This window comes from Balaenoptera physalus (genome assembly GCF_965194825.1).
Source record: "Balaenoptera physalus genome assembly, chromosome: 3".
Taxonomy (NCBI): domain Eukaryota; kingdom Metazoa; phylum Chordata; class Mammalia; order Artiodactyla; family Balaenopteridae; genus Balaenoptera; species Balaenoptera physalus.
This window is the reverse complement of record NC_138890.1, coordinates 167,943,002-167,964,284: the sequence shown is the minus strand read 5'-3', so window position 1 is coordinate 167,964,284 and position 21,283 is coordinate 167,943,002. Positions and strand designations below refer to the sequence as shown.

The 21,283-nt window shown below is 39.6% G+C and overlaps 1 protein-coding gene and 1 pseudogene across 2 annotated transcripts in view; both read right to left on the bottom strand.

Annotated features, from left to right (window-relative positions):
- The window catches only part of CTNND2 (catenin delta 2), a 943,287-nt gene that overhangs the window by 494,963 nt on the left and 427,041 nt on the right, over positions 1–21,283 (bottom strand). The gene's annotated exons all lie outside the window — the stretch shown is intronic.
- Positions 10,476–10,999, bottom strand: LOC309659086 (ubiquitin-ribosomal protein eS31 fusion protein pseudogene; annotated as a pseudogene). The gene has a single exon. The product of its transcript is annotated as a ubiquitin-ribosomal protein eS31 fusion protein pseudogene (transcript).

Genomic DNA, 21,283 nt, shown 5'->3' with positions numbered 1-21,283 from the left:
AGAAAACCGATAAGGACTTTTTCAAATTAAACAATACATGTGAATAATACATTCTTTCATTAAAAAAAAAAAAATGTAATGGCATATCCTTCTACTTAGCATTATCCTTTAGTTATTTATACCCAAATAAGTACAACTGGCAACCACAGCATTCCAAAGATTTCTTTTCTCTGTCGTTTGCCCCTATAGTGATAATTTCTATGGTAATTACAAGGATAATCCCAGGCATAACTGTAAATTCTATGGCTAAGCATGCTTCAGGAAGAAACTTTAAAAATAATGGATTAGCTTACTTTAATGATGTTACATGTTTGCGTGGTTAAGAACTATTACTCTGGGCTAAGAACCCAATGTTGGCACAGACAGGATGGAAAGCCAGGCTATAGGATATCAATAAAAAGAGCAAACGGAATTCAGTGTTTGCTTTTTTTATCCTAGTCTTTCAACTATTATGGCTGATATAGTTTATGGCAAGTCTCTGAATTAATGAAGAGAATATACTGGTAAATAGAAATGCATTTCATGCTCCACAAAGGGAAATTGAGTTGCTATGGAAAAATATACCCCCAAATAATGATAAAATTTTATACTTTTTCTAAAAAAAAATTCAAAACCCAAAAACTAATTTAAACCTTTTTAAAATGCTGGGAAGTCTCAAGTTTTTCAGAAATGCAAATATTTTAGGTCATACAATTTTAACAAGTTTACTGCAGAATTCCAAATATATATACATGTGACTGGAAACACTGATGTTTAGGGAGGAGCTGGGAAATTGTTGGAAAGCTGCTCTTTTCTCACAGAAAAATTCACTTTTTACAACTCTCTGCTGAAACTTCTAAAGACTTTGCTTTGGGGTTCAATAATGGATGCCATTATCTGACAACGTCTGATCCATATTTTTTTAAAAAAGCAAAATACAGCTAGATGCTGAGTGATGTGTAGTTATTCAAGATTCTATTAATTCTATCTGTTCTCTGTAGCCTGTTACACCAACGAGCATTTTGACCTGTATCCAATAATTTCTACAATATTGGCTGTTTTCAGGAAGAAAAAAAAGCTCAGACAGGAAACTCAAACTTATTTTGAAATACTTCATTTGAGTGAAAATTTGAAGAATTCTGTGGTTTGCAGACTATGTGCAACATTTGTTTGAAATGCATATGTTTGAAATCCATCATAATGTTAAGTATATTACACTGAGCAACTTTAGGATGAAGAAAGAAATTTCTGGAGAAAAATCTTCTATCCTACTCATCAACAGCTACCAGTGATGAGTCCCTGCCTGTTTCAGGTTCTTTACATATACAACTGAGACTCTGTCAACTACCCAGAAAAGCAAGTGGCATCACCTCCATTTTACAGGCTTGGGAACTGAAGTGACTTGCCAAAGGCCATAGAGCTAGAAAGTGACAAAGGAAGCTGGCCTAGATCTCAGCAACTTCAAAACTTGTGCCCTCTCCACTCACTACACCTCTCTCCTAAAACACTGCTTCTTACTTATAACAGACACAACTACTGTATCAATAAATCTTCACGACCATCCTAAGTTAATGGGTACATGTCGGTGAGAGCTAATATCAGAGGCTGACTTCTAACACTAAAAACCGTGTTATCAAGAGTGAAATCACCAGCCACTATAAGCTGTCCCAATGTTTCTGCAAAATATTTTAGCTCTCTTTGGAGAGACTGTGAAACTATGTCACCTGTAGATTTATTGAGACCTAATCACAATCTCTTTCCTATTGTCCTGCAATGCTTTAATCACTGGAAAATTTGTCATTGCTTATTGTAAATCATATGGAGTTGGAACCAAAAGGATGAGACTCAAAATTATTTATGACAAATAGGAAGAGTTTTCCATCTATGCAAGGTTCTATCTTAGTTCTAGTATATTGAAAGAATATATAACCCAGGATTACCAGCTATGATGTAGCCCTCCTCACAAACAAACAAACAAACACCTCATTAAAAAACAAATTCAAAATCGCATTTATGCAATTTAAGCATTTCGTTTTTCATTAGGTAAAAATATAACATGATTCTCTTTTTATTCTTTCCATGCATACTTGTACTCTTCCTTTTGAAGATCATTCTATCTTTTTTGTTAAATTTATATTCTTGTGTTTGAAAGTCATTTAAAATTTGATGACAAGTAACTTTTTAAAAATAAACAGGACTGGGACTTCCCTGGTGGCCCAGTGGTAAAGAATCTGCCTTCCAATGCAGAGGACGCGGGTTCGATCCCTGATTGGGGAACTAGGATCCCACATGCTGCAGGGCAACTAAGCCCACGCACCACAACTACTGAGCTCTTGTGCCTCAACTAGAGAGCCTGCGTGCCGTAAACTACAGAGCCCACACTCTTGGAACTCGTGCGTCACAACTAGAGAGAGAAGCCCGTGTGCCGCAACGAAAGATCCCGTGTGCCGCAACTAAGATCCGACGCAGCCAAATAAATAAATAAATAAATAAATAAATAAATAAATAATAAACAGGACTGATTTATGGAGAATTGAGACTCATTCTCTTATGGAGTACTGTTATCAATAAAAATTTACCTTATCAACATTAACATTTTATAAGCTTTAACATATTTAAAATGAGCCACAGGGTGAACTATTAAATAGCAAAGTATTTAATTTCATTCTCTCCATATGGGTTGTCCTATATTCTCTGTAACATTTCCTTGATTATATTAGGACTCTACTTATAAAAATATAATAAAAAATAAATATAGAAAGAAAGAGAGAGAGGAAGGAAGGAAGGAAGGAAGGAAGGAAGGAAGGAAGGAAGGGAGGGATGAGGGTAGTAATTAAGAGGTACAAACTTCCAGCTGCAAAATAAATGAGTCATTGGGTATGAAATGCACAGTGTGTAGAATGTAGTCAATAACTAAGTAATATCTTTGTGATGCCATATCAAGATCACTGGTGATCATTTTGAAATGTATAGAAAAAAATCATTATGTTGTATAACAGGAACTAACATGGCGCTGTAGGTCAATTGTACTTCAAAAACAAACAACCATACACACAAACTCACAGAAAGAGATCAGATTTGTGGTTACCAGAGGCGGAGGAAGGAGGAACTGGATGAAGGCAGTCAGAGGGTGCTACAAAACTTCCAGTTATAAGATAAACGAGTACTGGGGATGTAACGTGCAACGTGACAAATACAATGAACACAGCCGCGTGTTATACGTGGAAGTTGTTAAGAGAGCAAATCCCAAGAGTTCTCATCACATACACAAATGTTATTTCTATTGTTTTAATCTCATTTCTCTATGGGATGATGGATGGTCACTGAATTTATCGTGATAATCATTTCATGATGGATGTAATTGAAATCATTATGCTGGACACCTTAGACTTGTACTGTGCTGTATGTCAGTTATATCTCAATACAACTGGTAGAAGAAAAACAAATGTGATTAGCGTGATATTTATTTTGTTTTTCCTAGGTTCTAAATCAATTTTATTTATATTCAAATCAAATATAATTTTTGTTTAGAAGAATCTTCTGATTTCTCTATGCTATGCACCCTTAAGATATAATAGACTATCTATGATAGGAAGTGGTTTTTCTGAGAAGAGTACTTTTTTGGATTTTTTCTTACAAATAAGAGAAATTTTCTGAGGATTAGGAAACTGAACACTGGCAAATAATTAACTCCCCTTTTGCATCATGACATTGAAGATGGAAGTAATTAACGTCTTCCAGGCCTAAGCGGGACAAGGTAGGGATGAATTTCTGGCTTTTGTTGTTTTTTTTGGTAGACTCAGGAAGAATGCATGGCACCAGGTTCTGTACACTATTCAAACACTGGTAGTAAAAAAGTCCAAGTGTAGGAATGATACATGGAACTGATGTAGATTTTAAAAGCTGCTTTTATTCTGATGCAGAAGAGAAGGAAGAGATACTCAGTATTATTTTCCCTGCTTCCAAGGTGAAGCATGGTGCAAAGAACCCTGTCGGTTTTGCCAGGCAGAAGGATAATAACACTGTTTTCCTGACCCCCTTCTAATTTTTTCCAGGTCACCTTACTGCAGGGTATACACGTTATGACCATGGTCCTCCTACTGTTAGCGCAAATAATTTATCCAAACCACGTATATTTGTATGAACAACAATGTGTTACACAGAGGTGGCTCACCCCTACTGTCTCATGGTGAGATTTCTTGATTTAGATTTCCAAGTATCCATTGGAAATTTCAAATTAAATGGCAAGAGGTGACCTTTAAAAGTCTCTTCCAGAGACCGCTTAGAAAGTTCTGTGGGAATCATTCCCTCCTCCTTCCTCCTCTTTGCCTTTCAGTTTTGGATGTGTTGGTTTAAAAAATCAATCATTTTGTCATTCAAGAAGTGATCATACATTTCTAACAGGAGAGAAAGTAAGGGCATGAGAAAAGATGACTTTTTTACTTTAAATAATGGTAACAAATGCTTATCAAGGAAGGTTTGTTTGGCTCAGAATTAAAGTCATCATATATAATAGGAGTTTAGCATTTTGCTTTCCATCCAAACCAAGACTGCTTGCTCAAGCGCCTTTGAGAAACAACACAAGATGACTTGGGCTATTAGATTCTGTCAGCATAAATCTTCCCTATTGGCAATGGGAATCTATTTATTTATTTAGGAAAAAAAAAAAAAAGAAAGAAACCTTTCCTATGCCAGGAGAATGAATGCTATTAAATGAATACAATTAAAGACAATGGAACTTTTATCCACTGTTATGAATTAGTCTTTGCACAGCACAGCACCCACAAGACTGCAAATTATATTTCTGTCTTTATCCACTTGGCCAAATGTGCACTTATTACCGCCATTCATTTAGAATCTAATTCAATCATCTGGGCAATAGATTTTAATGGGTTCTGCTACTTCTTGATGTGCCCCAAGGGACGAAGGATTTTGTTTGGTTTTCCTCCCTGCATCTAAGAGACTGTGTTGGTTCTACCCACTTGTAAAAACAGTCTTGCTCTGCATGTTTGCTGTGTAAAATAGGGCGTGGTGAGCATGGAATAGAGACTCGTTTTAGGGAAACCCTCCAATTTTACCTGATATTGTATTTATAGCAACAGGAAGTTATACACAGATTTATGGTCTCACATCAGTGGCTAGACACAGGTGCTGTGACCCAGCAGAGAGCTGTATCACATGGGAGTAGAGAAAATTCTGCTCATGCATTTAGTTGCACGTTTCTACATTTCAGTCCTAATACCTGGGAAGGCAGCCTTCAATATGTTCTGTTAATTAAAAATTTTATCATAAATTATTTTTGCCCAAAATATTATCCAGAGTACAGGTCTAGGAGCTATTTTGTACAGATAATCTCAAAATGTAAAATGTCCTAGAAGCAGAATTGCTATATATATCAGCTCCACCATGGAGAAGCAATATTAATTCACCACATTTTATTTGCACGACAATTGACATGTCATCATGTTAATTCATGTGACACCCTTTGTAGTATTATCCACATTTTTAAGATCAAAAGAGGTGACATCATTTGTTCAAGGTCACAGAGCTAGTTGGTGGTGGCACCAGGACTTCTGACTCCACAGTTGACATTATTTCCACTTTATCTCCTTAAGAAACTGGAATACTCATTGATTCATCATTGGTAAAGAAGAGGTAATGTATCTTCAGCTCCTAAGGGTCATGCCTGATTACTCCCCAGATGTGGACTTTTTTGGTCACCTCTCAATTCATGCCAGGATATGCTTTCAGAGCCTCCCTTAGAGCAGATTCTTGCCATCGTTTTGGGTGACTCCAAAACGCCAAAACACGGCCCTTCAGCTCCTTGCCTGTCTCCACTGCTGAGACATCTGCTTCCCACCAGTTCAGCCACCCCCTGGAATCCACTGTCACCTCTCTGACTGTAACCCCTTAGAAACTTAATCATGTTACCTGATGAGAGGCAAAACAGCATAGTGTTAATTTCATGGGCTCTGGAATCTGACCCCTGGACTTCAACTCTATTCCAGTTCTACAGTTTACTAGCTGGGCAAGTTTTAGTGTCATGGTCCTAAAAAAGTTGATAAGATTAAAAGAGTTAATAATACATGTAAAGAGCCAAACAATCTGGCATTTAGTTAGTGCTGAATAAATAGCATCTTTTTAAGCCCTTCAACCTTTGACCCCCTGTTTCTCTCCAGTCTTCACCAATGTGTATACTGGGGGAAATCCCTGAGAATTGTGACTGCGAATCTGTGAAGGAATGGAAACCCGCTGGCTAACTTCCATCAGAGAGTGGTTCCTAGACCGACATAGATGCATGGAAGACACAGATGCATGGAAAGAAGCACAAATGATGGGGTTTACAGATACAGGGATGGGAGCAAAGTCCAGATTGGCTGTTGGATTCTGAGTAACATGAGAAAACTGGGAACACTGTGAGCCCAGGAAACATAGGCAGGGATGAGTCGGCCTAACGCACATTTTCACACAAGCCTGATGGCTGGGGAATTCCAGGTGAATGTGTGAATATGAAATTCCCTTCAAGAAAACAGTATCTGAGCAGAACGGGGGAAAAGACTGGGAAGTGAATCAGAGAGCAAGCAAATCTCCCTCTCCAGTTCATTATTCCTCTGTCTGGGAGAAGGGGAACACAGTAATAGCTGTTCCCGGACGTGACCTCGTACCTTGGAGACTCCTAAGGCACTTTCACATATTGAAGTTTCTTAGAACTCCTGTTATAAACCAGTAAGCTTAACTGTGTTGCAGCCTGGCTCTCTTGTTCCTAACTTCTGTTTATCCTATTTTCATCTTATCTTCACCCCAATCCAGGAGATCAGATGTGAGATTTTTACCGTGGAGAAGATAAAGGACAAGATACAAGACCATGTTTGAAAAAGTTACCAGAGTACACAGTTCTAGGAAGTTCAGTTTTGCAGAGATGGTTTGGATTTAGTGATTCACGTGTATAACAGAAAAACACTGGGTTCCTTGATTCCAAAAACTAGCTCTCCATGCAAATACTAGGGGATAACCCCCTGAACTCTGCCATCTCACTTTGTTCATCTATATAGCAGAGATTATAGTGCTGGTCTGACGCAAAGGAAAAAGAAAGAAGGTAAAAGTTAAATGAGACAATGCATGGAAAGTGCTTAGCAGAGGGCTTGACACAGATAAAGGAGATATTACAAGTTTTGCTTTTATTATTGTTATTTTACTCCTCGGTTTACAGAGTTCAAAAGCTTAAACTATTTAACAAATATCATATGATATAGCTTGTATGTGGAACCAAAAAAAAATGGTACAAATGAACTTATTTACAAAACAGAAATAGAGTCACAGATGCAGAAAACAAATTTATGGTCACCAAGGGGGAAGGGAGGGGGGATAAACTGGGAGATTGCGACTGACATATACACACTACTATAAATAAAATAGATAAGAACCTGCTGTATAGCACAAGGAACTCTACTCAATGCTCTGTAATGACCTATATGGGAAAAGAATCTAAAAAAGAGTGGATATATGTATATGTATAACGGATTCACTTTGCTGTACACCTGAAACTAACACAACATCGTAAATCAACTCTACTCCAATAAAAATTAACTTAAAAAAAGCTTAAACTATTTAGAGTACAACAACACTGTTAGTGATAAAAAGAACTCTGTCTTCCAAATATGAGGACCAGAATCCTAGATTTTCACTAAAATCTTATCTCTGGAAGCAGTCTTAAATTTGCCAATTTAGAAAAATAAGTAGTGTCGTAAATATGAAAACTGCGCCTTAAGTTCTACCTGACAGTAGGTGATGGAAAGGTTTTGCTTTGTCTTATTAACTACAATAGATTGAAAAAGAATGATATTCATCTTTCTTGCACTTTTTAAAAACCAAGAAGAAAAACAACAAATAAAGTGATAGACTTAAACCTGCCCGACCTTCACGTACTTCGTCAGCACACACTGCTAACTGAGGTATCTGATCTCAGAATGGAAAATGTTTCCAGATAATTCTTTTATTTCTCCACCAGGCAAGGAAAGCACTTCTTCTCCACAGACCATGAATCCTCAAACGTGCAGAAAGATATTGAAAGATACTTTCATTTAAAACTTCAAAACAAATGACAATAACAATAAAACTATTCTAATATAATTTCTAACCCATGTGGAAGGAGTCATGTGTACACCTGCCAGAGTGTGTTTAGTCAATATTGTATTTTTGCTTAATATTTTATGATTTTACATATACATTTAGGTCAATATCGTGTTGCAAGTACCTTCAGATGAAATCATATTCTACATTCTTCTCCTCACCTCTCACAAACCTTGTGGTCTGTGTACCGACAAAGGGTCTGACGGTTAATACCTGAAGCAATCTGATCAAATGATGTTGCAATATTGCAAAGTTTACACTTTGAATGTTGATGAAGCTGAATCTTTCTCAAACAATAATATTTACCCATCATTTTGACAAGATCATCCAACTGGAATGGACACAGCTCTTATGCCCTTTTGACAAAAGATTTAATGGTCTTGCTTCCAGTACATTCTGCCCTCAAAAGTTCATTCTACAATAGTCAGCGGGTGCCTCCAACATAGGTGAGACTCTGGTATTCCTCACTAATAGCCTGCTAAAAGCTTCCCATCTCACTCAGCATAGGGCTGTCTCAGAAAACAATAATCTAAGAAGGAATAGAAAACGGATGACCTAAGGAAGAAATTCAGTGGAAAAATGCAGACAATAAATTGATGTCTAATATTTGTCATCTGTTTCCTTAATTGCCCAGCCAATTTCTTCCCTTTTTTTTTTTTTAATAAATGTATTTATTTATTTATTTTTGGCTGCGTTGGGTCTTCGTTGCTGCATATGGGCTTTCTCTAGTTGAGGCAAGCGGGGGTTACTCTTCGTTGTGGTGTGCAGGCTTCTCATTGTGGTGGCTTCTCTCGTTGCAGAGCACGGGCTCTAGGTGCATGGGCTTCAGTAGCTGTGGTGCGCGGGCTCAGTAGTTGTGGCTCGCAGGTTCTAGAGCACAGGCTCAGTAGTTGTGGTGCACGGGCTTAGTTGCTCTGTGGCATGTGGGATCTTCCTGGACCAGGGATCGAACTTGTGTCGCCTGCATTGGCAGGCGGATTCTTTTTTTTTTTTTTTAATTTATTTATTTATTTATTTATGGCTGTGTTGTGTCTTCGTTTCTGTGCAAGGGCTTTCTCTAGTTGTGGCAAGCGGGGGCCACTCTTCATCGCAGTGTGAGGGCCTCTCACTATCGCAGCCTCTCTTGTTGCAGAGAGCAGGCTCAGTAACTGCGACTCACGGGCCCAGTTGCTCCGCGGCATGTGGGATCTTCCCAGACCAGGGCTCGAATCCATGTCCCCTGCATTGGCAGGCAGATTCTCAACCACTGCGCCACCAGGGAAGCCCCGGCAGGTGGATTCTTAACCACTGTGCCACCAGGGAAGTCCTGCCCAGCCAATTTCTGAATTTAACTTACATCAGAAGAGCTTAAAAGTTGAGACACTATATTTCACTCATATTTTCATATTGAGAAATGTGTGCATGAGAACCCAAAATGTACCTTTCTACTGTTTTCTACTATGCCATCCTCATTAACTGATTAATGTTCTACCCCCAAAAGTGGCCCTGCTGCATTTCTCTATCTGTTCCTAAATCTGGCCTCATTCCAGCCATGCTGATCTCCTGTAAATACCTCAGGGCCTTTGCACTTGCTACTCCTAGTACTTTACCCTGGGACACAGCTTCCTCCCTCTCTTCTCCCTGTAGGGTTCTCTGCTCAAGCATCATTTCACCATAGCACCCCTCCCTTCACTCTTTTCCCCCTTGTTCTGCTTCATTGTTCTTTATGGTTCTTCAATTTTCTTTCTCCCCTCACTAGGTGTGAACGCCATGAAGGCAGAAACTTTGCTTGTTTTGTTTACTGCTGAATCTCAAGCCCTGGAAATTTGTGGAATAAAAGCGCCCCTAAATAAAAATTCATTGGATCAACTGTGTGAATAAATAAGTGAAGCATTTTCAAATCTTATCTGCACATGGCCAAATATGCAAACATAGTGCAGAAGGCACAACAGTCCCCATGTCAGGCCAAACCCAGTCCTTTCATAAGAACCTGAGACTAAATGTAAAAATAAACCCAAGGAGTGAGACACAGGCCAGGTGGGAGTAGACCCACGAAGACTTAGAGTCAGAGATTGCTCACAAACCTCTCAGCTATTAGAACTAAGAATGTCTCTTCTAGTCTAGCTTCAAGAATTCTGTGATTGGCTTTTCTCAGGGGTGGATTAAGCCCAGAGACAAGGGGTCAAGATCAGTGTGGAGTCTATTCCCCTGCCCTTCAATGTGGATGACCTAACTCATCTTGAGCATGTTCTGGCTGCAATGAACTAGTATTATAAAATCCTTGAATTTCAAAGCTGGAATGGATTTTTGCATAGTTGAGCCAACACGCCTCATAAATGAGTAAACAATAGAGTGACATTTTTTGTTTCATTAATTCATGTCTTTTATTAACCAATATAAAATTACTTGTCTTCTGGTTTGTTGAAAGAATAGGTCAGACAACATTTGCCACAATGTCTGTCGAAGTGGCTGGCCATAAAAACTCCAGCACCACATTCATTTGAAGGGCACTCCCGACGAAGGCGACTGATTTTGCCATTCTCATCCACCTGATAGTATTTCAGGACAGCCAGCTTAACCTTCTTTCTCTTATGCTTGTTCTTCTTGGGAGTGGTGTAAGACTTCTTCTTCCTTTTCTTAGCACCACCATGAAGTCTCAACACAAGATGAAGAGCGGACTCCTTTTGAATGTTGTGGTCAGACAAAATACGTCCATCTTCCAGTTGCTTGCCTGCAAAGATCAGTCTTTGCTGGTCAGGAGGAATTCCTTCCTTGTCCTGGATCTTGGCCTTTACATTTTCTATTGCATCCGAGGGTTCGACCTCGAGAGTGATGGTCTTCCCCGTCAGGGTCTTCACGGAAATCTGCATATTGGTGGCGGTGCCACTGCAGATGGAGGATCCGAAAGCTAGAGTGACATTTTTAAAAATTCAAATGTTTGCACTCAAGGCTTGGGGAAACTATCTTCTGAGAAATAATTTTAGATTAGAAAGAAATAAGGACTGAGTCATTGCTTCTGAGAGATGCTATGCAGCATCCACAGAAATTCCTGGTGAAGCTTAAAAATTCACAGAAGAATAGAGTGATGTTACTATCAGTGTGCTACATTGTTATTTGATACCCAGGTATATTGAGTCCTGTGGTCTGGGCTGAACTAACAAAAGGTGACAGAGGAAAACAAGGGCAGGAGGTAACCAGGTGAGTGACCAGGCCATGGTGTTGTCTTTGTCCATTTGGGCCGCTCTAACAAAAATACACCACAGAGTGTGGCTTATAAACAACAGAGATTTATTGCTCACAGCTCTGGAGGCTGGAAGTCTGAGATCAAGGTGCCAGCAAGGTTGGGTGAGGAACCTCCTCTGGTCAAAGACTTCTCATTGTGTCCTCATATGGAAGAAGGGATGAGGGAGCTCTCTGGGGTCTCTATTATGAGACACTAATCCCATTCCTGTGGGCCCCATCCTCACGACCTAAGTGGTTCCCAAAGGCTCCACCTCCTAATACCATCACATTCGGGGGTTAGGATTTCAACATATGAATTTTGGGGGGGATACATTCAGACCATAGCGGATGGTTTCAAGGTGTCCATAGAGGGTCACTGAAATTTGACCTTGCTGACAAATGAACGCCCCTCTCCTCATTATAATCCAAAGATATCCAAACACACTTCTGCAAGTTGTGGCCACTTGGACCAAACAGAGGGGCATAATTCCTGGCTAAGAGCAAAGAGCTGAGGACTAGAAAGATCACAGTTCTAGTTTTAAAGTCTAGGCTATTCTTGCCTCGTTTTTAATGATTTGTCAGGCAGAGGACTCAGGTAACCTGCCTCTCCCACTTCAGGCATGTCCTGGATCCCTGGCATTCAGTCTGGATTTGATCTATTACAAAGCACTGATATCTGCAAAACTTCTCTCAACCTGAGTCCTGGCCTTGGCCTCTTCTGGCTTCCCTGTTCTTCACTGCCCACTTCCTGGTGTGGCAGTGGACACGTCACCATTTGTGGCCATAGGCTTCAGTCTTAGGATATTATAAGTGCATTTATGGAAGAAATTCTTCAGAATGATAAGCTGGATACTGAAATAGGCTACAATGAGAAAAAATGTCAACATGAAAACTGAAGCAAAGGAATTCAAATAAAAAGTGAAGTTAGAAATATAAATGGGAAATAAATTCCATTACTGGGGTCTTGGAAAGTAACTGACTTTTATATTATGGAGTGTTTTGTTTAAATAATTACAGATTCAGCGAAGAAATGAGCTGCTACCATTCCAATCTATGTGTTTCTTAACTTTGGTTTACAGCAAATAAACCGCCACAGTGTAAAGAAGCAAGCAAAAGGACAACCAAATTAACTACCCAGAAACTGCCTCTGTCCCATGTGGACTCTGCATGGGTGCCCTCCCTTCTCTGTATTTGAATACTCCTCACTCCTCAGTCTTGATTAAGTGTGGACTACCCATCAATCTCAGTCCTACATTTAAAACTCATTAAAAATCTGTTTGCAATTCCTCGAAAAGATTAATCACACAAGTCCAACATGATAGCTTTGCCAATTAAAATGCTCCCGCTTTACTGTTTCATTTCAAGTGTATTGTAATTATATTATATTGCTTCTGGTCGAGTTAGAAAATTTATTCAAATAATAATCCTATTTTTGGTATATGGTACACTCTTAGCACTATTTCTCATGTTAATTATGCACAAAACTTGAAAATGTATTTATGTGTCTAAAGAAGTAAGATTGTCTGTCTATCTATCTATCTATCATCTATCTATCCATCCATCCCTTAAACTGTGTGGTTATGTAAATATCCACAAATCCATAAGAAGGGCGAATTATTTACCCTTTGGGTGTCTTGGCTTTTTGTACAACCACTTTTCTATCTCTTACTTGTGTGTGTGTGTTTTTTTTGGGGGTGGGGGGCTCACCGTGCGCCATGCAGGATCTTAGTTCTCGGAACAGGGATCGAACCCATGCCCCCTGCAGTGGAAGCACAGAGCCTTAACCACTGGACCACAGGGGAAGCCCCTCACTTGTGTTTTTAATAAGAAATTTACACCAGAGATCACATTCATTTGCCTGCTCAGGCTTATAAACAGATGCATAATGGGAATATGGTTCCCAGTTATGTGTTTTGAGAAATCACTTGTGCTTAGTCGATCCTATGAGTTAGAGAGAGAAGCAGTTCCTGGCATCATTCCCTATGTCCCAGCTTTTGACTTATCCTTCTCCAGGATAAAGTCAGAGCACAAACCCCTTGCTCTACCTGTCCTAGATACTCGAGAAAGCATATATGGATGTGTTTATAATATAAAAAAAAAAAAAAATTAATCTTAAGGATCCTTTTTTTCCTTTGTCATGCAAAAAAGCAAACACTGACTCAATTTCTTTTCTTTTCTTTTTGTTTTTTAATGAATTGGAAAGCACTGAGTGAAGGAGACAGATGTTCATGAACTCCAGGTCGAGCTAAGCTCTGGCAGCCAGAAAAGTGTTCCTTATAAATATGATTTTATTTGTAAATGAGAGAGACAGATTTCTGGTTTTCTTTTCCACTCTCAACTGATTAGTGTGGCAAGCTCTACAGAGATTGCCAAAATTAATTAGAACCAATTTTAATTAATTATTTCGAGTTAATTTTTGTTAACTAGAGGTGATCCAGAACTAAGATTCACTTTTGAGATGATATCTAGGTAAATGATTCTAAAACTAAATTGTAAATATGTTGGATTTTTCATTCATTCATCAGATATTTACTGATACCCTACAATGTGCCTACGCCTCTTTAAGGCACTGGGAAATTTGGTAGTTAACCAAACAGACAAAAATTCCTTCATTTGTAGTTGAGAGAGAAAGATAATAAAGTAAATAAATATAGAGTATGTTAGAAGGCGATATAAAGGAAACAGGGATACGCAGTGTCAAGGGTTCAGCTCTAAATATTGTGGGGTCTTCACTGAGTGGATGTTGAGAGGGAGCAGGCAGGTGATGAGATGTCAGGAGAACCCCAGGTGAGGGAGGAGCCTCTTCAATGTCTCTGAGGGGAGACAGCACCCCAAGGACAGTGGCCTACAGCCCAGAAAGGGGCTGAGCATCAAAAGACGAGCTCAGTGGAGCGACAGGGCTCCAGCAAGAAGGAGAATGGTCCGTCACTGTTGGAACTTTGATGTTTACTCTGAGGATCTGAAAGGCCGTAGGAAGTATTTGAACTAGGAAGTGAACTGACCTAATTTATGCTTTTAAAGATCATGCTGACTCTGGTGTAGAGAACAGACCGTTGGGGAACTGAAGCTGGGAGGCTGGTAATGGGGTAAAGGTAACAATTTAGGTTCAATGGGCCAGTGGACCAGGCAGGTAAGGAGGTGGTGAGAGGTGGTTGATCCTGGCTAGATCATGAAAGTAAGGTAGCAGGATTGGTTATTGGTTAGAATATGGGATTTAAGAGATAAAAAGAGCCAAGATTGACTCATATGCTTTATTAACTAAAATTATAGGAATAGTCAATCATGGGTTTCATGTAGGTGTTCATTCATTGTGACCGTATTTACTATGAATTCCTAACAACATGAAAGAAGGAAATCTTTCTAAGCTACCTTGAGTACAGGTAGGGATCCCAAAATGATTTCTCCCTTTATGCTTTGCTTTCCCTCATTGAAAAGATATTTCTTTCTTCTCCCCCGCCAAATATTTTCTTTAGACTTCATAAACATCTTAACGTTTTTTTGTCTTTCAGAGCACACATTTTTCTAAAATAATTATGTTAAAAATTACTAAATATATCTTATATTTTCACATAGTTACTGCTCACATTGTTATTAATCTGCATACCATTTCCCATTAAACTGTAAAATATTTTTTTAGAAAACTCTTTCGCTATGTGTACTCAAAGTTTTTCTTGAAATAGTAGAAGATACCCCAAACTAGACTGTTCTGTTTTTTGCATTCTCTTCCAATCCGTGTTGTTACATTCACAAAGTGAATACAATTCATGGGCTGCTCTCAATTATTGCAGATGGATATGCATGTTTCAGCAAATGGTAAGAAATTTGAAACATAATAAGTGTAGCAGCTGTGCACCTGGGCATTCTCACATGATCTCTGCCCCAATTTTGAAATGCAAGGATTAAGCAAACAAAAGTGAGACAGCTTTCCTGTCACCTTTATTTTGCCAAACTGACTCAAATGAAGATGACTTTTGACTGTATGATTCCCGATCTGTAATTATTTCAGGAGCAACTCCTGAAAAATTCAGAGCTATCACACAACATCTGTTTCTCCCTCCAAAATCGTTCAGACCCTGAAAATATTAAAACCGATTAAGGCGATTAAATAAATTTAGCAGGGTGGTCCAGTTTAGCCTCTCAGAAAATACTGGAGAGAAGATGACCAAATCCATCTGGAGTTTGTTGATATTTCTTGGAGTTTCATTATAAGAATGTGGGTACTGCTACAGCATACGGGGACTAACTCACACAGAATGTGGTCGAAGACAGTAGTCAACTTCAATCCACAGGTACAGATGGCCATTTTTGAGTAACCTTCCCTAACAGCAGACTTTATGGAAACAGTTTGGGAGTACAACTAAAAATAAACTTCATGGGACTTTTATTTCCTAATTTAAAAAGATAAAACAATTTTTAAAAAGAGACTGTTCTGTCCTACAGCCATTCACCTGGAAGGTAGCTCATTTGGAAGAGCTACTGATTATCATTGAGTTCTAGACCTTTTATCAGTGTATCCTGTATCCTGACACTCATCCGTCAGTTTACTCATGAGTTCTTTTGGATCCACTGTCTTTGAAAAAAATTGAAGAAATTATGGCAAAATGGACTAGCCAATGTCTTCCAAACTCTACAATCAAATCAACACTAGACTATGACGCATCACATTTAGAGGAAAGTTTACAGACTCAAGTGTAAAAATTACTATGAACAATAAGAACATTTTATCTCCTTTCTCTTCCTTTTCCAATGTGTTCAAAATTACCAGCTACCACCTTGCATTCTAATTTGAAGCATTTAAAAAGAAATCATGCCTCTAATAACGACAGTCAAAAAATTACTTGCTAAAGAGCATACTTATTCCCAGACTCCTGAGATACTGACAAGATGACAGCATTTCCAAGGCCCCTGTTCATCATTGTTCTGTAAGACTGTCAGGATGAAAGTGACTGATGCCTTCTCATCCACTTGCTTTTCCCCCCCATCAACCAACCAATTCTTTGTGACAGGCTCATTTTCGGGGCAAACAATGTTCTATGTGTTGGTCAGGTTTCCACATACGCACGTACAGAAGCAGAAATGTTACACGGGTAGAATTAACAAGGAAAAATAACGGTGTTATGGCCATCTTTCCAGGGTCCAGGGGTCCCGAGTGTGGTCAAGAAGAAGGGGCTGGACACAGCAAAGACAGAGAGCCCACAATAGGACCCAGATGCCCAGGCCCAAGGGTGGTATTACTCACAAGGCTACTCACTGGAGCCATCCAAAGAGCACAGGCATAGGCTACTCCACAAGGCTGGTAGCCACGTCATTGCCTGCCGTTGGTCTGAACCGTGGGCCACACGTGCAGGAGGTGTCACTGGAACCAGCACAGGTTGTGGGTTCCATCAGAGGGTGAGGAGAGCCAGGCTCTCCAGGCTCACCTGCCCCCACCCCAGACACGACAGGCCACCTAGACCATGTGACTGCTTCCCTCTTTTCTCCCCACCTTCCTCTTCCTGCGTGCTTTCCACTTGTCCTGGCTTTATTTCAAATGGACCAACCCTGAGAAGCCCCTCTCTCCTCTTCCCTCATTGGGACAAGTCTTACTACATGTCCAAGGCTGGGGAGAGTCCTGACAGCTGAGGCCTCTGGGGTGAGTGGCTATTGTGTCAGTTCCTGTTCTCTAAGTTGGGCTGGTGCCCGACGCTACCCAGAACATTCCTGAAGGTAAGTAACTTGTAATACGTTCTGGCCTTTGAAATATAATTTGGTTTGTTTTCTCTGTGTGTGTAGGTATGTCAAAAAATAACTAAGTAAACAAATAAGTACATTTTAATTCGATTTTTTAAAAAGGTGATTGGGTTCCTAGGAGTATCTTTGTACTTATAGAAATTTTAAAGTTATTTAAGCAGCAGTTATTGGGGATTTAGTTCCAGTGAATTATGACCAATTAGTTGTCTTGTACAACTAACATTCCATGTTTTTGGATATACAGAATTATTTAAAACGTTGAGTAAGTCTTTAAGCATCTAACACATATACAATATTTTTAGGGGGCATAAAGATGAATAAGAAAAACTTCCTATTTTTAAATTTAGTTAATAAAAAGAATAGGATTAAAAGTACATGTTAGCTTTTAGTGATACTGTGCTATTCTTTTTCTTTTAACTAAAGTATTTGCTTTTTCTTCTTTTATTAATTCAAATTAGAGTTAAAAATGTCTCAGTGTAAAATGCCAAGCTGGAATCATTAATCTACACTAAGAAATGGCAAAAGCAGCAGGGAGAATGAAACTCAAGGCTCAATTAACAATAAAACTGCACTGTTGTGATATTTCCAGGGTGCCAGGTAACCTGGGATCAAGGTGATCCCCAGCCCCTGGAAGAGGGAATCACAGCAACCTAATAGGTTATATGATCCTTTGGAATGAGAGTTTAAGTATCAGTCAGGTCTTCCGGCCACTGGAGGTGAAGGGGAAAGGGTAAAATAATTTTATCATTGTGTGATCATAAAATAGAAAGTCATTAAAATAAACAGTAAATACACTTATGACATTCTTGTTGTAAAGAAAAGGGGGGCGGATTATGAAGTACTTTTCAATCAAAGCAAACTCACTCAGGATAAAAATTGGGGGAGAATGAAGCCATCTCAGTGGTTCCATGGTGTAAACCACAGAAGAGATGATCTGTCAAAAGAACAGCAAGATTTCAGATCACTCTCCAGACACAGTATGCACGGTGTTTATCCGGAAATGTCCAAGGGGCATAGGGACAATCCTTGAGTCAGTCAAACATTCCCGGGTGGCCTTACTTATAGTGACTATACCTGTTCATTTCTAGAAATTCTATTTGGGCCTTTTAAAAATTTTATAGTCTCTTATTTTATGGTTTCTTTCAGCTTGCTCTAGTCATTCAAATTCCTGGACCCCCAAACGTTTAGTTTGCTGAAACTGCTGACTCCTTCCTGGTGACTCATTTGTCTTGTCCTTGACATTTTTGAACTCTGAGCTTATCGTCAGTGGGGTTTCTCTTCTTTCCTAAGGGGTTCTTGCATGATCCACTGTGTGGAAAGGCTTTGCAGAAAAGTGTTATGTTCACCTAATGCTGGGATCCTCAGGGTTTCTAGACAAGTCTTCAGTTTATTCTTTTCAGCTCAAGTTTCTGTACAACAGACAAGCTGTAAGTTCAGACCCTGCCCTCAAACACGTCTGGTTTCTCAAAGGAGAAAAATTTCTCCACTTAAGCACCAGAGAGGGCAAGCTTCCCTGGTGATCCCAAATCAGTGATGAGGAGTTTTGAGCTCTTTCCACAGGTGGGGTTGCCCTTTCAGTCCCCCAGGCATCGTGCAGAGACCCTGTTCCAGCTCCCTTCTCATCCAGCTTAAAATCATGTCCTTCTTTCTTGGTGGATATCTAAGTCCACTTGGGCTGCTACAACAAAGTACCATATATTGGGTGGCGGCTTATAAACCACAGAAGTTCATTTCTCACAGTTCTGGAGGCTGGAAGTCTGAATCAGGGTGCCAGCAGGGCTGGACTCTGGTGAGGGCCCTCTTGCTGGCAGACGGCCACCTTCCTGCTGTGTCCTCACATAGCAGAAGGGATGAGGAAGCTCTCTGGGGCCTCTCTTATAAGGGCACTAATCCTATTCTTGAGGGCTCCACCTTCATGATGATTCAATTCCCAAAGGCCCCACCTCCAAATAGCATCACATTGGGGATTAGGTCCCAACACATGAAGTTGCAGTTTGGGTGGGACGACACAAAAATATTCAGTTTGTGGTAGTAAGCCTTTAGCATCTGGTCCTCTTTCCTCTTGGATTATATCTGGATCGTAAAGCCTTGAGTTTAAGCTCCATCAGCTTCGATTTCTCCATTTCTGGTACCTGGAGATTTCCCTTTCTTTCCTTGGAGATAAGCTGTGTATTATATTATTTGGTCTTATTTTATTGATGATTTCTAAGAGTACACAGGAAGAAAGCCAGCCAACATCAGCTGGGTCAGCCATGCTGTTGGAAGTCGGATAAATCGATACTGAAGTAATAAGCACACTGAACCCAGGACCCTCTTAATTCAAATTCAGTACAGAAAGATGTAAAGCTGCTGCATTTATTGGAGCAACAGGGCACTGAAACCTGGATCCATCTTCAGAGAAGTCAGTCAGTCAACTGACACGGCTCCTTACAAACAGAAATTATCATGTCACAGCGGCTGACAAAAGACAGCCTTCTAAGTATTGTCTGCTTAAGACCAGAAACCCCACAGGCACATATTTCAGGCCAGTTGCTTGGAAAATTCTCCACCTCTGTGAATTTCCATTCAGGACTTTCTCATCAGATTTTTCTTAGTGTTTTAAATACTTAATTAGACCATTTTCCTTTCTTTTGTAAACTTTTTTAGCATTCCACTTTCACCTTGAAAACCACCACGGTAGACCATCCCCTCCTTTTACCACCTCACCCCATTAAGTGCTATTAACTCCAATGCTTTGTAGTCTTACGTCCTGTGTCCTATTCATTCTCACCGCTAGCCTGGTCTCCTCTGGCTTTTTTAAGTCCCTGACCTGCTCCTTCGGCCATGAGCCTTCACAGGGTTCCTGAAATTTATATTTTTTAATTCAGTCCTTCAGAGGCTCCCAAAGATAATCAAAATGTCTTCCAAATTGCTTAGTACAGCATATAATAATTCTATGTTATCCCATTCTGCCCTTGCCTCCACTTACTTATTAGACTATACTTTTTAGAATAGTTTTAGAAAAATTGAGAAAATAGTACAGAGAGTTCCCATATACCCCACATCCAATTTTTCCCCTATTATTAACATCTAATATTAGTATGGCATATTCACCACAATTATTAAACCTATATTGGTACATTATCATTAACTAAAGTCCATAGTTTCTTCAATTTCCTTTTCAGTTTTTTTCTAATGTCCTTTTTCTGTCCCAGGAACCCATCCACCAGGATCCCACATTGCCTTTGGTCATCATGTCTCCTCAGACTCCTCTTGGCTGAGACAGTGTCTCAGACTTCTCTTGTTTTTGATGATTTGGACAGTTTTGATGAATGCTGGTCTGGTGTTTTGTAGAATGTCCAGTATTGGGATTTATCTTTCTATTTTCTCATGATAAGACTGAGATTGTAGGTTTTGGGGAGGAAGACCCCAGAAGGGAAGGGAGCACTTCATCACATCAGAACAAGGGTGCACACCATCCGCGTGACTTATCCCTGTTGATGTGCATCTTCATGACTTGGCTAAGGTAGCGTTTATTTGTCAGGTTTCTCCCCTTCTTTTCAGGACTCCTTGGTGCATCCACTCATCACTTGCATCTTGGTCACACATTAGTTCACGGCACACACTTAAGAAGGCTTTTTGTGAGGTCCCTCTTTTGTTCAATTTTATTTTATTATTTTTTCCTTCATCCTCTATCCCTATACCCATCCATGCCATGCCTATCCCAATATATCCTCTTAACATATTAAATGTATAACCGTCCTATTTATCTTCTCTATCCTTATTAGATGAAAGGTGGTATTCCTGCATGCATAATCTTAAAAACACATACATGTTATAATAACTTTTTAAAGAAACTTTCTTCAAACAACGTTAGGTTTGGGTAACCGTCCAGTTCTTTACTTCTGACTGCTGCCTAATGGCTCTTTGGGTTTATCAACCGTATTTTCTTTTATCGATGACTCAAATGATGGAGACTAGAATACTTCCAGCTTCTGTGTCCACACCAAATGCTTGAGTTAATTCCTGGGATGGTCTCCTTATGGTCCTGTGGGAGAATTTCCCCCTCGTATTTACCCAGGGGTAGAAACACTGGGTCCTGGGGCTTTTTGCAATCCAGCTCCAAAGTGCCTGCACCTGTTCACGTGGGCTGTGAGTGCCTCTTTGCCCACATCCTCCCCAGGATTTAATTTTATTTGACTCTGCAGCATTCTCCACATTGATGGGTATAAAGCAGTCTATCCTTATTGTTCTCATTTGTATT